Raw genomic sequence first — 3,843 nt, forward strand, 5'->3', positions numbered from 1 at the left:
ACATGGGCCTCTCACTGCTGTGGCCTCTCCCGTTGCGGAGCACAGGCTCCGGACGCGCAGGCTCAGCGGCCATGGCTCACAGGCCCAGCCGCTCCGCGGCATGTGGGATCTTCCCGGACCGGGGCACGAACCCATGTCCCCTGCATCGGCAGGCAGACTCTCAACCACTGCGCCACCAGGGAAGCCCTCTTTTTCATTTATTTCTGATCTGATCTTTATGATTTCTTTCCTTCTGCTAACTTTGGGGGTTTTTTGTTCTTTCTCTAATTGCTTTAGGTGTAAGGTTAGGTTGTTTATTTGAGATGTTTCTTGTTTCTTGAGGTAGGATTGTATTGCTATAAACTTCCTTCTTAGAACTGCTTTTGCTGCATCCCATAGGTTTTGGGTCGTTGTGTTTTCGTTGCCATTTGTTTCTACTTAATTTTTGATTTCTCTTTGATTTCTTCAGTGATCTCTTGGTTATTTAGTAGTGTATTGTTTAGCCTCCATATGTTTGTGTATTTTACAGTTTTTTCCTGTAATTGATATCTAGTCTCATAGCATTGTGGTTGGAAAAGATACTTGATACGATTTCGATTTTCTTAAATTTACCAAGGCTTGATTTGTGACACAAGATATGATCTATCCTGGAGAATGTTCCATGAGCACTTGAGAAGAAAGTGTGTTCTGTTGTTTTTGGATGGAATGTCCTATAAATATCAGTTAAGTCCATCTTGTTTAATATGTCATTTAAAGCTTGTGTTTCCTTATTTATTTTCATTTTGGATGATCTGTCCATTGGTGAAAGTGGGGTGTTAATGTTCCCTACTGTTATTGTGCTACTCTCGATTTCCCCTTTTATGGGTTAGCTTTTGCCTTATGTATTGAGGTGCTCCTATGTTGGGTGCATGAATGTTTACAATTGTTATATCTTCTTGGATCGATCCCTTGATCATTATGTAGTGTCCTTCTTTGTCTCTTGTAATAGTCTTTATTTTAAAGTCTATTTTGTCTTATGTGAGAATTGCTACTCCAGCTTTCTTTTGATTTCCATTTGCATGCAATATCTTTTTCCATCCCCTCACTTTCAGTCTGTATGTGTCCCTAGGTCTGGAGTGGGTCTCTAGTAGACAGCACATATACGGGTCTTGTTTTTGTATCCATTCAGCGAGTCTATGTCTTTTGGTTGGAGCATTTAATCCATTTACATTTAAGGTAATTATTGATATGTATATTCCTATTACCATTTTCCTAATTGTTTTGGGTTTGTTATTGTAGGTCTTTTCCTTCTCTTGTGTCTCCTGCCTAGAGAAGTTCATTTAGCATTTGTTGTCAATTTGGCTTGGTGGTGCTGAAGTCTCTTAGTTTTGCTTGTCTGCAAAGGTTTTAATTTCTTCATCAAATCTGAATGAGATCCTTGCTGGGTAGAGTAATCTTGGCTGTAGGTTTTTCCCTTTCATCACTTTAAATATGTCCTGCCACTCCCTTCTGGCTTGCTGAGTTTCTGCTGAAAGAGCAGCTGTTAACCTTATGGGGATTCCTTTGTATGTTATTCGTTGTTTTTCCCTTGCTGCTTTTAATATTTTTTCTTTGTATTTAATTTTTGATAGTTTGATTAATATGTGTCTTGGCGTGTTTCTCCGTGGATTTATTCTGTATGGGACTCTCTGTGATTCCTGGACTTGATTAACTATTTCCTTTCCCATATTAGGAAAGTTTTCAACTGTAATCTCTTCAAATATTTTCTCAGTCCCTTTCTTTTTCTTTTCTTCTTCTGGGACCCTTATAATTCGAATGTTGGTGCATTTAATCTTGTCCCAGAGGTCTCTGAGACTGTCCTCAATTCTTTTCATTCTTTTTTCTTTGTTCTGCTCTGCTGTAGTTATTTCCACTATTTTGTCTTCCTGGTCACTTATCCGTTCTTCTGACTCAGTTATTCTGCTATTGATTCCTTCTGGAGAAATTTTAATTTCATGTATTGTGTTGTTCATCATTGTTTGTTTGTTCTTTAGTTCTTCTAGGTCCTTGTTAAACGTTTCTTGTATTTTTTCCATTGCATTTCCAAGATTTTGGATCATCTTGATTATCATTACTCTGATTTCTTTTTCAGGTGGACTGCTTATTTCCTCTTCATTTGTTTGGTCTGGTGGGTTTTTACCTTGCTCCTTCATTTGCTGCGTATTTCTCTGTCTTCTCATTTTTCTTAACTTACTGTATTTGGGGTCTCCATTTCACAGGTTGCAGGTTCGTATTTCCTGTTGTCTTTGGTGTCTGCCTGCCCCCAGTGGGCGAGGCTGGTTCAGTGGGTTGTGGAGGGGACTGGTGCCTGTGTTCTGGTGGATGAGGCTGGATCTTGTCTTTCTGGTGGGCAGGACCATGTCCAGTGGTGTGTTTTGGGGTGTCTGTGAACTTATAATGATTTTAGGCAGCCTCTCTGCTAATGGGTGGGGTTGTGTTCCTGTCTTGCTAGTTGTTTGGCATGGCGTGTCCAGCACTGGAGCTTGCTGGTCGTTGAGTGGAGCTGGGTCTTAGCGTTGAGACGGAGATCTCTGGGAGAGCTCTCGCTGATTAATATTATATGGGGTCTGGAGGTCTCTGGTGGTCCCATGTCCTGAACTCAGCTCTCCCACCTCAGAGGCTCAGGCCTGACACCTGGCTGGAGCACCGAGACCCTGTCAGCCTCATGGCTCAGAAGAAAAGGGAGGAAAAAAAGAGAGAAATAAATAAATAAATAAATAAATAAAGTTATTAAAAATAATAATAATTATAAAATTAAAAAGTAGTAAAATAAAGAAGAGAGCAACAAAAGCAATAAACAGATCCACCAATGATAACAGGTGCTAAAAACTATACTAAGATAAACATAAAAATCAGAAACTAGTCTGTGACAGACAGCAAACTCCAATTCTACAGTTGCTCCCAAATCTGCCGCCTCAATTTTGGGATAATTCGTTGTCTATTCAGGGATTCCACAGATGCAGGTACATCAAGTTGATTGTGGGGATTTAATCTGCTGCTCCTGAGGCTGCACAGAGAAATTTCTCTTCTTTGTTCGCACAGCTCCTGGGGTTCAGCTTTGGGTTTGGCCCCGCCTCTGCATGTAGGTTGCCCTCTGGTGTCTGTTCTTTGCCCAGACAGGATGGGGTTAAAGGAGCTGCTGATTAGGGGGCTCTGGCTCACTCAGGCCGGGGGGGATGGAGGGGTACAGAATGCAGGGCAAGCCTGCAGCGGCAGAAGCCAGCATGATGTTGCAGCAGCCTGAGGCGCGCCGTGTGTTCTCCCGGGGAAGCTGTCCCTGGATCACGGGACCCTGGCAGTGGCAGGCTGCACAGGCTCCAGGGAGGAGAGGTGTGGATAGTGACCTGTGTTTGCCCACAGGCTTCTTGGTGCTGTATCAGCAGCCTTAGCATTTCATGCCTATCTCTGGTGTCCGCGCTGCCTGTCTCTGGAGCTTGTTTAGGCAGTGCTCTGAATCTCCTCTCTTCATGCACCCCGAAAAAATGGTCTTTTGCCTCTTAGGCAGGTACAGAGTTTTTTCCAGACTCCCTCCCGGCTAGCTGTGGTGTACTAGCCCCCTTCAGGCTGTGTTCACGCAGCCAACCCCTGTCCTCTCCCTGGGATCTGACCTCCGAAACTGGAGCCTCAGCTCCCTGCCCCCGCCCGCCCCAGCGGTTGAGCAGATAAGCCTCTCGGGCTGGTGAGTGCTGGTCGGCACCGATCCTCTGTGCGGGAATCTCTCCGCTTTGCCCTCTGCACCCCTGTTGCTGCGCTCTCCTCCGTGGCTCCGAAGCTTCCCCGCTGCCACCCCGCCCCCCCCCCGCCCCGTCTCCTCCAGTGAAGGGGCTTCCTAGTGCGTGGAAACCT

This window comes from Mesoplodon bidens (genome assembly GCF_964165515.1).
Source record: "Mesoplodon bidens genome assembly, chromosome: 1".
NCBI lineage: Eukaryota > Metazoa > Chordata > Mammalia > Artiodactyla > Ziphiidae > Mesoplodon > Mesoplodon bidens.